A 12,630-nucleotide genomic window follows, 5' to 3' on the forward strand; every position below is an offset into this window, starting at 1 on the left:
TCTGCTTCCCTACCCAAGAGTCTCAGTGGCATGCCATCAGGGTAGCTTTCTTTGGCCTTGCTGGCATGCCCAATGTGCTGGGAGCCATAGATTGCACACACATTCAGCTGAGACCACCTAGGGGCAAGAGGCATATATATACCAATAGACATCTTGACCACTCCACAATTGTCCAGGTGGTTTGTGATGCAAAACTCAAAATCATGAGTGTTGTTGCTGGTTAACCTGGTGGCTGCCATGACTACTTCATCCTCAGTCAGTCATCCCTCTTTGATGGACAAATGCCAGATGGATGGCTACTGGGTATGTGACTTGATATTTGTAGGAGTTTGTATACTACGCCCAAATTCACTGTGTTAGTTATGTGTTGCTGTATATGTACTTTACACACGTTACTATATATGTCTTTCAGGTGATGGGGGATATGGCTGTTTCTCTTGGCTTCTGACTCCATTGTCCTGCCCTGATTACCCTGCCGAACACAATTACAATAATGCAAAGAAGTCCATGCGGAATGTGATAGAAAGATGTTTTGGTATGCTTAAATCTAGGTTTCGGTGTCTGGATAAGTTTGGTGGTCTTTTGTTGAATAGTCCCTTAAAGGTGACCAGAATTGTGTTCTGCTGCTGTTTTCTTCATAACGTGTTTGTAACATCTGCCACATGTTGATGAGGAGGAGGATGAAGAAAGCAGTCAGAAAGCAGAGGAGTTGGATACATCTGGCGACACTTGGAGTACAGATGTAGGGAGGCATGTAAGGCAAGAGTTTATCAATCTACATTTTTAAGGTAAGTATATGTGTATCAGTTTGTTTACAATTTTTAATTTGTAACATAATTATTGTTTAAAACCAACTCAAACATGTTACTTCGTCAGAATGTGTATGATTCCAAAGACATACAAACATACACTGGCTTAGTGGCATACAAATGCAGCTTGTGTATTGTGTGTTTCTGTTTTAAGTACACAGCATATTATGATGCACATGTATTAAGGCTGGAGAAGTCATTAAGCAGTGATAACTGGCAGGTGATAAACCACTATGTAATCCTGATTGTTGTAGAAAATATTAGTTACTATGTGAATGTCTGCTATGTCTTAACTTAACACTTTGCCATGTTTTTATCTTCTCAATGCTGAATACATGTGGCCCTATGTGTGGTGTTCCATGGTATTTAAGGGACACAAACTTTGTATCATCCTAAATGTTTTATTTGTTTCTGATTGCTTGTTTAATTTATAGACACAACACAATAAACAATATGTATCCAATATTACACACATTACTTTTGCAGTTGTAAGGAAAAGTGTGATTTATTTGAAGCTTATAAACAAATTCTCCCATAACGCCTTTTTAGCACACACAAACATGGCAGGACATTAATGACAAACCACCAAAAAAACAAACAAAAAAAACATTATTGTTTGCACATATTCTGAAACTTGCTTGTTTTGAGCAATACTGTTTTTGGCCTAATGGCGTAAAATATTAAACAATTAACCACACAAAGAAAACAATTTGGTTGTATGGGTAATGTGTTAATCTGCATGGCTGTGCAGTAGTCAGGCTGCTATAGATGAGACTGATTAGAATCTGGTAATAATAATTAGATAATCAAAGACTGTTGGCTCATTAATGCATGCAACTTACAATATGTAGCACAGATAACATTTCCCTGGCCAAAAAATTGACAAAGACTGGTAATTAGCAGTGTGAAGAAGAAATACACTTGTAAACTTAATTTAGGGATAATTAATGATGTTGCTTTAATTAGTAAGGTGCTAACAGGACAATCTATAATGTCAAACAGACACTAACTCATTTTTTTGTTGCCTTCAAACAAAAACCACTACTGATATTGCAGCTTATTCTTTTGAGGTGATAAGGCAGGCTTGAGAAAATTTGTGTCTGTCTACGCAGGCAATCCTGATTAGTGGCCTGCTGTGTAGCCCAATTGTCCCAAAACACTTGATAGGCCCTTGTGCTACTGGTGTTGGGCTGTGTTGTGGTGGTGGTGTGTTTAGTGGGGGTGGTGTACTCACAGGTGCTGGGGGTTTGTTTCCTTCAATTATTGGCTGAAGTTGTAAAATGATTGTCTCATCCATGTCACTGTATTGTTGGTGTGTCGGAGGGATGCTGGTAGCGTTACTTGTTTCTGGAAGGACAAAGCATTTTTGGTTAGTTAGCCATATATGTTTGTCAAATGTTTCACAAACAAAGGCCACTGTACGCATGTATGTGAACGCATATTGTACATATTCTGCATTGCAACAACATCACTACTGCCTTTAAAGGCTGCATATACCTCCCTCATTGATTCTTTGCTGTGTACATCAATGTAAAAGCAACCACATTATTTGTCTGGTATATCCTACATACTCCACGAGAAATGTGTGAGTTGAAAACAAAAGTGTTGCCTTTTACTGTGAGCGCAAACAACATGTGTATGTTTTTGCATGTTGATGCCAATATATGCAAAAGAAGAAACACACAATGTTTACAGCATTACTCTTTGTCAAGCTTATACATCTGTTTCTGTTGCAGCATCTTCCAGACAATCTGCTACTGTATGGCTGAAATTGACATACATATCTTTAATGGAGACGAAAATTTACATTCCACTTTGTGGCCATTTTGTGGTTGCTGGTCTTCTGTAAGTTTTGTTGGTTGTGCTGTGTGTCCAGATTATGAATGTAAAATAATGGATAATTTATAGATGACTTATCTTTTTTTTTCTTTTCCTACTCACCATCCAGATGAGGGCGTGTGATTGGCGTCTTGGTGGAGTGACCAAAATTTGGCGTGGTGGTACGGAAGAAACTACTGACATTCTTTGTGGCGGTGTAGACTGGTGTGGTTTGGACAGGACATCTGACCTTGGCTTCTTGGGTGCCACATATGGCCGCTTTTTGAGGGGTTCAGGAGGCTGTCTTCTGCTGGTCAAGCCTTGTATTGAGGGACCTAGTATTGAAGTGAGAAATATTGTATGTCCATTCCTTTACAAATATAACATGTACTACAATGGACATTTAACCTGCTGCCGCAGCGTCATCATCATCAGATGTAGTGGCACTGACTGTAGGCCGACCAGTTGTGGATTTTTTCAACACTATACAACCTGGGGGAAAAAAAGCCCAAATGATGAAATAGTATAATGCATTTATTAAACATTTGAAACATTTTGATTATAAAGATACTACCAACTTCTTATTTTGTGTGCTGAAAATTTTCTAATCATTGGAACATATAAAAAACATCTTATGTCGACCCCACACACACAGCCATTAGCACAACAATATTGCCCAATAGGCATGTGCACTCAGGAAAGTGCTACGCATGAGATAATGGAGAGGCTACAAACATGGCCCTACATTCCAAATACATAAAAGAACACTACAAAGCACACACATATTGTTTCTATAATAAAATATCAATAATAAGAAATTAGATTTTGTTCAACCTGTGTGATGTGCCACAAAAAAACACACACTAGCACAATATCACAACAAAACTAAGGAAAACATTAAACAGATTTAGTAAACATCCAAAGACAAAAACCACTGATAAAGCAGTGTTGGCGAAGGTGACAAATACAGGCGGCGTGCGAGTAAAAATATGGTGACTTATTTTTAAACCTGATTAAATGGTGCTTCAATTAGCTGGCGCATGTCACTGGATTAAAATTGATTTAGGCCTACTCCAGCCTATAACATCTGAACCAATGTTTGGGAAACCATGCACATGGCTAACTACATCATAATACAGAGAACAATGCATTTTGTTGCAAATGTGATGAAGGGCAAGCTTGGTGTTTGCCAATTAAATGCCGGACAAACTAATACCTTCACAATAAAAAAAACACACATTTTAAGACACACCAAAATTTTGCTGACGTGTAGTTTAAGATGCTAATAACGTGCTAGGTCACATGACACACATTATCCAAAACTACATTAAATACACAAAAATACAGAGGATGTTATTCAGAAAAAAAATGCTCACCATCCTTCCTGGGCCGATCGGAATCACGGACATGGGTTGCTGACACAACTTCAGGAGGTATTAAGCTCCGCATGGGCTCCTAGTAGTCCAGATATCAGGCAATGAAGGGCTGACCTCAACCGGTCTGATGAGCCGACTTTGCCTCCTTGGCCATTTTAGACTTCACACAGCGCTTTATATCATAGTACCGTTTGCAGCACGTGTCCTCCGTCCGCTTAACCACCCCCTCACTATTTACAGCAGCAAAAACTTTAGCTCACAACACAGTTTTCTTCCGTGATGTCACCTTTGCAGCCTCTGGCCCAAATAGGTACCGCTCATATTTCATCAGCTCACGCACCAAAGCCACATTCTCAGCATAACTAAACTTTACATTGCGGCCAGTCTTAGTAGTGGTGCGTTGCTGCGGAGCTGCTTCACTGTCACTATCACTAGAGGCTGCAGCACCAAACTCACTAACCTCCTCCCTCTCACTCACCTTCTCCACCTCACCCACCTCCTCCACCTCACTCACACCCTCCACCTCACTCACCTCCCCCACCTCACTCACCTCCCCCACCTCACAGTCAGACATAATTAGTATAAACAACAATTAACACTGAAAAAAAAGAACAAACAACACACTCCTCCACTACACAACACACACACAAACAAACACTGACTCAAAAAAAAGGACAAAAATTAAGACAAACCAAAAAGAAGAGACTACAAAAATGACAAGACTACTTTCAAACACAATACAACACTCAGAACTCGCCAAAAAAACTACTCCAAATCACACCTACTAACGAAACTCCACAGCACAACCTCTCTCCTCACCACTAACTAAACCCACGAGGTGCGGACGGTTTGGGGCGTATTTATATGGTTGCACACAGACACTCCTTCATCTGAAACACAACCAATCATGAACGAAGGTTAAAATCGAAAGTTAATGTGGAAATCCGTCCATAGTTGTCTAAAAACACTGCCACATTTAAAATAGTCCCAATCCATGGAAAAAACACAAACTCCCAAACGAACAAGTGATTTGCGGCTGCAAAAACAAAAACAAAAAAACACGAAAAAGATCGCCATCGGAAATACGAAAACAGCAAACTCGACAGCATAGTAAATTAGCATAGATGGTTTCAAAAAGTTGCAGGAAAACACGTCTGATACGTTTCGAATTTAAAATCAACACAAATCGACACAAACACGAATATTAATAAATAAACCACCTTATTTGAACATTATTTCTTTGTAAGGATATCCTTATGTCTATACCATGCATGTTTAAATTGCTCTACTATCTTATCTTCTACCACCTCTGATGAGAGGCTATTCCACTTGTTTACTACCCTTTCTGTGAAGTATTTTTTTCCTCAAATTTCTCCTGAACCTAACTCCCTCCAGTTTCAGTGTACGTCCTCATGTTCTAATACTTCATTTGAAGAATGTTTCCCTCCTGGACTTTGTTAAAACCCTTGATATATTTGAAAGTTTCTATTATGTCCTCCCTTTCTCTTCTTTACTCCATACTCCCCTTAAAGGCACCTATACATTGATTTCTGCCACCTCGCTGCTTATTTAATCAGAATCACCTTTATTGGTCAGGTGTACTCACGTACACTAGGAAGTTTTTGCGGTACAGTGCATCGCCAAGCAGCGACATGAATGGGGAACACATAACATACGAAGGGGGAAAAATGTAGCATACATTACGAACATTACATGTTATATATGTTAGACTTTTTATATTTTGTTCAGCTGGTGGACAGCAAATGGGAAGAAGCTTTTAATGGATGTGTTTGACTTCGCGGGAATGGACCTGTAGCGTCTGCCTGATGGAAGTGGTTCAAATAGTTTTTGACCTGCGTGCTGCATATCTGCAACAATTTTCTCCGCTCACTTCCTGAACCTTGACTGGTATAATTCCTGGATGGAAGGGAGGTCAGTCCCAACAATCTTATCAGTTGTCCTCACCACCCTTTGCTGCCTCCGTCTGTCACTCTCATTGGCAGCTCCATACCAGACTGTGACCGAGGAACATAGGACCGATTCTACGATTGCTGTGTTGAAGATGAGAAGCAGCTTCTGCAGGATGTTGAATTTCCTGAGTTGCTTTAGAAAGAACATCCACTGCTGAGCCTTCTTTATGACAGTGCTTATGTTGGGTGCCTATTTCAGGCATTGGGAAATTTTGGACCCTAGGAATTTGCTGCTTATGTAAGTGCTATGAGCACTGTTAAATACACATAGAAAAATAAAATCTATAATTTATCTTGCAAGAATGCAATTGCAACAGCCTCTGTACTACATACACACTGGGACAGGACTCAGGAGGACTGTCTACGTATCTCTCCCTCTAGACCCAAATGCTCTCAATAGAAATCAGTTTACACAAGACCCAGACACACAGAAGGGAAGGTGGAAAAGCTGGAATCCATGGCTCAATTACAGCTCTATCCCTCCTCCCATCTCTCCATTGGTTGGGAAGCTCTGTCAGTATCTCATGAAACCTGACTGCAGGTGTGGCAGATATAACATTTTCAGAGAGAGTAAGATTTGGGTGGGTTATTTTGTTTCTGTGCAGGGCAAATACTGGCTGCTTTATTTTTACACTGCAATTTAGATTTCAGTTTGAACACACCCCACCCAAATCTAACTCTCTCTGCACATGTTATATCTGCCCCCCTGCAGTGCACATGGTTTTGCCCAACTGCTTGCAGATTTGCTGCTGTGATCAACTCTGAATTAGGCCCCAGGTTGTTTTTTTGAAGAGCAATTTTAAAAGCACATAAGTTATGGTATTGTTATATGTTAAAGGATGCTGATCACTTGACTTATAGCCTGATTCATGTTTGTAAGTATAGCAAAACCTGGTTTTCAATTTGTCAGATAGTAGTTTAACTACAGATGAAATATCATTCTCAAACCAGCACTTGGACCTGTAGATCCTGCCCAGACATGGACCTGAACCGCCACCCACCCACAGGTCCCGTGCACAATGCCTGCTGCTGGCTTTACACAACATAGCCCAGCCTGACTTCTCCATGCACCACACAGAGAGGATGAGCTGACATGTGCTGCTGTGTGTTGAGGGAACATCATATGCCTTATATGGAGCTTACCGACGCTGGGTTCCCGGCAGCATACCGATGCCGGGATCCCGGCGGGGAGGGGCGAGTGCAGCAAGCCCCTTGCGGGCTCGCTGCGCTCGCCACACTGCGGGCTCAGTGGCAACCTGCGGTCGCCACGGTTTCTATTCCCACTCTATGGGTGTCGTGGACACCCACGAGTGGAAATAGTCCCTGTTGGTCGGCATGCCGACCATCGGGATACTGAGCCGGCGGGATGGTGGAGGAGGTCATGTGACTGTCGGTCAGCAGACCGCCGGTCACATGAATACCACCCGACAAAGGACCCCAGCCCCCTTTTCTTCATGCCCAGTGCTGGCAACTGGGATTTTATATATCACATAACTGTCATCAGCGTTGGTAGGTACTTGTCTTACCCCCTCCCTATTATATGTCAGTACCTGCTGTATATTTATGTACCTGCAGGGACTGTGTGCTGTAGTGTTACACAAAAGGCATGGCAGCACAAGTGTTAAGAGGATGCAGTCAATATACCGGCTGTCAGGATCCCAGCATACTGGAGATCGATGCCGGAATCCAGACAGCTGTTGAAACACTGTCGCCTGGATTCCTGACACGCGGTGGGTATTCCCACTCGGTTGGTACACGCCATCAACCAAGTAGGATTAGAACCTGTGGTGAGCGACGCGAGGCACCAGGTGTTAGGTTCCTGGTGCTCAGAACAAGGGAGATGTTATGAAGCGAGTCCAGAGCACCAGGACGTAATGCTGGGAAAGGGGAATGGAAAGGGAATAGCCCCTGGCGCCCTATCTCCGTTGTCTCACCCGTGCTGTCAGTACACTCTTGCGAGACTATGGTTGCTTGAGCCCATGGCAGCCGCGTTTGAAGGGCGGATTACGTCTGCCCAACTTCGATGCCCCCTCAGGTCTTAATGAGAGACAAAGAGTGAACCAAGACAGGGTGATAACAAGGGGCCCTCTGACTAAACAACAAGGCTAGGGGCTACTAACAAACCTAAAACCAAAGTATGTGCGGCTTGCCGCCAAAGGAAAAGAACAACAAAGGAAATGCTGACCACACGCCGACACAATACTTTTGTGTACCGGCGGTGACAGCATAAGCAGAACCCTCTGCAAAACACCAGTGACAGAAATAATAAGGGAATACAGCGGCCTAGGCCGACGGACGCGGCCGTGCCGCTACTCACGGAACCGGTACGAATACTGGCAAACGGACAGGAACTCCCAATGCTGCTGACACAGACTCTCAAAACTGGAGGACAGGCAGAATCCCAAACGACAGACCGGTGGACACCAAGAAACCAGAAACTTGCACAGGCAAAGGTACTGGACCTCAGGACAGGAACGCCTCACGGCAGGACACGGGATCAGACATAGGAATCGACACAGAGACTGTCACAGGAAGCTCAGGAACTAGCAGGAACCAAGCTCAGAACTCAAGCAGACTGAAAACCCAGAAATATCACCAGCATCTGTGAATTGCAAACAGCCAGCATATAACAGAGAGGCCTAATTAATAATCCCATGCAGCTGCCCTGTTGCAGCCCTGCCCTGACAAGATGCAATTAGCAGCCAGGTGAGGCTGAACACATGGGAACAAGCTGCAATTACACAGACTCACCAGAGGCAGCAGACAAGAGTATTCTAAAACAGAGCAACGGGAAATCCTGGCATGCAAGACAACTTTATAAACATAAAATAGGAATGAACCACTACCTGTGGTTCATAACAGTATCCCCTCCTTAAGGGTGAGCTCCGAGCACCCCATGACACCCACGGGGAACATAAACAGAAGTATAACATGAAATACAGAACAAAACTGCAAAACAGGAATGAGCCACAGCCGTGGCTCATAACATTACCCCCCCCTTGAGGAGGGGTCAAAAGACCCCAAAATTCAGACTATCCAGAACAAGGGATACAAAAAAAAAAAACCTGACACACTGGTCTAACAGACAAGAAAACAAAAAACAAGCTGTAGCAACCACTTGTAACGGTGCCCTCCCCTTGATGGTGGCCACTGGACACAAGACAAGGGAAAAAAAATCCTTTTTTTTTTTTATCAAGGCAAGAGTCAAAAATTACTTCTTTTTCTTCTTCTTCTTCTTCTTTTTACAAAGCTCTTTAGGTCTGACCAAGGTAATTCCCCAAACATTGTCTGAACTGATGGTACCACCCAGCAAGGCTGCGTTCAAATCAGAGACAGGTCTCTTACCCTTGGGAGCTGAACTTTCTGGTAAAGTACTATTATTAGAAGAAGAAGTCAAAAAAGCACATCCTGCAGTCAAAACAACGGGCTGGGACTCTTGTGCCGAGTTTACAGTATTTGGTGGACTCTCAGCAGACAAGACGGGTGACTTAGAGGAACCTGAACCAATTTCTTTGGAACCGTATCTTTTAACAATTGCATCACAGAATGCTAGTGGATCCTGAAGAATGGGATCTTCAGCTTTCATTAGACTGGTCGCCCACTCAGAAGGCTCTCCTCTAAAAGAATAAATCAGATAGAGCCCAAGGTTTTCTGAAGTGATGCCCAGAAATGGTCTAGACAACATAATAGTGTAATAGTGTTTGAAAAGCGCCAGAAATTGGGCGAAGTCCCCATCAAAGGTTATGGATGTTGAGATATCAGAGTCAGGATCTGTTTCCTTCTCATCTGACTGACTGGAGTGCTTTGCTAGGACCTGGTCACTATTGACCTTACTCGAGGCTGATACTCTCTGAACCCCACCCGGGGCTGAGACTTTCTGAACCCCACCCGGGGCAGTGACTTTCTGAACCCCACCCGGGGCAGTGACTTTCTGAACCCCACCCGGGGCAGTGACTTTCAGGAACCCACCCGGGGCAGTGGCCTCCGGGAACCCCGCTGGGGCAGTGGCCTCCGGGAACCCCGCTGGGGCAGTGGCCTCCGGGAACCCCGCTGGGGCAGTGGCCTCCGGGAACCCCGCTGGGGCCAGCACCTCGGATTCTTTTACTGGGACCGGGCCGTTGGCCTCCCTGACTGGGATCGGGCCATCGGCCTCCCTCTCCGAGTCGATAATTATCGAAAGTTCTCCCGGGACTATGACTTCCGGGACTTTTGTTGAAGCAATAACGTTCAGATCCTCCACTAATGCTATGCTTCTTAAGTTCTTTCCTGGGGAAGCGACTTCTAGACCCTTCTTTGGGGCTGCGTCTCTCGAGACCCCACTTGGGGATATTACTTCAAAGATCCCTTCTGGGGTTTTGCTTCTCGAGTTCCCCTCAAGAACTATGGTTTTAGAGACCCTTTCTAGGGTTGCGCTTTTCAAGTCCCTACCTGGGGTAACAGCTTCTGAGACCCCTTCCGGTATGGACACCTGAACTATAATATTTGATGTCCCTCTATAAGCTAGGGCATCGGGTACCGCTCCAGCACTCTGGGCATCGGGTACCGCTCCAGCACTCTGGGCATCGGGCACCGCTCCAGCACTCTGGGCATCGGGCACCGCTCCAGCACTCTGGGCATCGGGCACCGCTCCAGGACCCTGGGCATCGGGCACCACTCCAGGACCCTGGGCATCGGGCACCACTCCAGGACCCTGGGCATCGGGCACCACTCCAGGACCCTGGGCATCGGGCACCACTCCAGGACCCTGGGCATCGGGCACCACTCCAGGACCCTGGGCATCAGGCACCACTCCAGGAACCTGGGCATCAGGCACCACTCCAGGAACCTGGGCATCAGGCACCACTCCAGGGACTTGCAACTCCGCTTCCACAGGAACCTCAAGAGAGGAGAGAAACATTCTCTTTTGATTCCTGAATCTATAATGGGGCTCCCTTGCCCAAGGACCCCAATTATAGGACAGAGAGCTTTTTTGTGTGGGTTGTGTGACAAGTACCTCTGCCACAGTAGAGACAGGAGTAGGTCTTGTATCATGACTCAACTTGGCCAGAGGGCAAGACTCGTCACCACACTTTGGCTTGCGCAACTCACAGGTCTGCAGATAATGGCCTAAACCCCAACAATATAGGCATAAGTTTAAGTTTCTGTGACGCAGACGCTCCTCTTCTGAGAGCCTGGGCCGCAGAAAACTTTTAAACCTTTTCTCTTCAATTAAACCAGAGGATTCTCTTGTCACCATACTGTGAACAAGAGTCTCTTTAGAGATAGATGTACTCTCAACGACTTCTGGCAAAATGAGCAAGATTTTAGTCAGAAGGTTTTGCAGTTGCTTTAGGGATTGCTGCAAAACTTCTAGTCGCTCTGGTCTCAAAGCACTGAATACAGAGTTCAGGGCTGCGAGAGATGCCTGCAGGGCTTGCATAGTAGACATAGGAGGATTTAAAACTAGACAAGACAAGACAAGACAAGACAAGGTAAGACAAGGCAAGGCAAGGCAAGACTAAATTTTGCTAAACAAAACAAGACTTTTTTTTTATTTTATTTTTTTTATTTTTTTTAAACACCGGACTGGATTCTAAACACCGGACTGGATTCTAAACACCAGACTGGATTCTAAACACCGGACTGGATTCGGATTCTAAACACCGGACTGTTGGATTCTAAACACTGAATTCTAGACAGGACTGGATTCTAGACTAGACACTGGACTTGGCCAAAAAAGAAAAAAAGTTTTATTTCTTTTTTTGTGGTATGGCTGGTGATAATGTTAGGTTCCTGGTGCTCAGAACAAGGGAGATGTTATGAAGCGAGTCCAGAGCACCAGGACGTAATGCTGGGAAAGGGGAATGGAAAGGGAATAGCCCCTGGCGCCCTATCTCCGTTGTCTCACCCGTGCTGTCAGTACACTCTTGCGAGACTATGGTTGCTTGAGCCCATGGCAGCCGCGTTTGAAGGGCGGATTACGTCTGCCCAACTTCGATGCCCCCTCAGGTCTTAATGAGAGACAAAGAGTGAACCGAGACAGGGTGATAACAAGGGGCCCTCTGACTAAACAACAAGGCCAGGGGCTACTAACAAACCTAAAACCAAAGTATGTGCGGCTTGCCGCCAAAGGAAAAGAACAACAAAGGAAATGCTGACCACACGCCGACACAATACTTTTGTGTACCGGCGGTGACAGCATAAGCAGAACCCTCTGCAAAACACCAGTGACAGAAATAATAAGGGAATACAGCGGCCTAGGCCGACGGACGCGGCCGTGCCGCTACTCACGGAACCGGTACGAATACTGGCAAACGGACAGGAACTCCCAATGCTGCTGACACAGACTCTCAGAACTGGAGGACAGGCAGAATCCCAAACGACAGACCGGTGGACACCAAGAAGCCAGAAACTAGCACAGGCAAAGGTACTGGACCTCAGGACAGGAACGCCTCACGGCAGGACACGGGATCAGACATAGGAATCGACACAGAGACTGACACAGGAATCGACACAGGAAGCTCAGGAACTAGCAGGAACCAAGCTCAGAACTCAAGCAGACTGAAAACCCAGAAATATCACCAGCATCTGTGAATTGCAAACAGCCAGCATATAACAGAGAGGCCTAATTAATAATCCCATGCAGCTGCCCTGTTGCAGCCCTGCCCTGACAAGATG

The 12,630-nt window shown here is 44.9% G+C and overlaps 1 long non-coding RNA gene across 1 annotated transcript in view; it reads right to left on the reverse strand.

Annotated features, from left to right (window-relative positions):
- Nucleotides 1-2,047: 2,047 nt before the first annotated feature.
- LOC135058111 (uncharacterized) overlaps nt 2,048-12,630 on the reverse strand; it is a 104,290-nt gene continuing 93,707 nt past the window's right edge. Inside the window, exons 2-4 of the long non-coding RNA XR_010244610.1 lie at nt 3,036-3,119; nt 2,751-2,962; nt 2,048-2,156 (exon numbers count right to left, since the gene is read on the reverse strand). This is a non-coding gene — a long non-coding RNA (uncharacterized LOC135058111). The remainder of the gene's footprint in view (nt 2,157-2,750; nt 2,963-3,035; nt 3,120-12,630) is intronic.

The sequence above is a fragment of the Pseudophryne corroboree genome, chromosome 3 (assembly GCF_028390025.1).
Source record: "Pseudophryne corroboree isolate aPseCor3 chromosome 3, aPseCor3.hap2, whole genome shotgun sequence".
Classification (NCBI taxonomy): domain Eukaryota; kingdom Metazoa; phylum Chordata; class Amphibia; order Anura; family Myobatrachidae; genus Pseudophryne; species Pseudophryne corroboree.